This window comes from Pundamilia nyererei, unplaced genomic scaffold (assembly GCF_000239375.1).
Source record: "Pundamilia nyererei isolate P.nyererei 1_Seehausen unplaced genomic scaffold, PunNye1.0 scaffold00018, whole genome shotgun sequence".
Classification (NCBI taxonomy): Eukaryota; Metazoa; Chordata; class Actinopteri; order Cichliformes; family Cichlidae; genus Pundamilia; species Pundamilia nyererei.
The window spans coordinates 3,527,692-3,528,056 of record NW_005187419.1 but is presented as its reverse complement, the minus strand read 5'-3'; positions in this window follow the sequence as shown (position 1 = coordinate 3,528,056).

Here is a 365-nt window from a genome sequence, read left to right as displayed (position 1 = left end):
CAGAGTTATCTGTTTTCCAAAAGGGTTACTTCTGGTTTACGTAAATTAGTATTCTTCACGCCTTTTTGTCTTCTCGGAGCTGCTGCAGGCTGGAGTTCAGCCTCAGTTCAGTCTTAGTTCGTTTAACAGATATTTAGGAATCGGAAATTGCCGGCAGGTCAGCCATAGTGCATCAGAAACTCTATGTAAACACACTGATTGCCTTGGTAGAGCGGGAAGCCACACAAAGACAAGGTTGCACAAGTACTTAAAAGAGCATGGCAGAAACAATAAAATCAAATGCTTCGGTGCATTAAAGTGTTTCATGAATCAATTTTGCATGTTAAAGCAAGAATGGAAAATGGCTGAGCTCTGCCAAACACAAA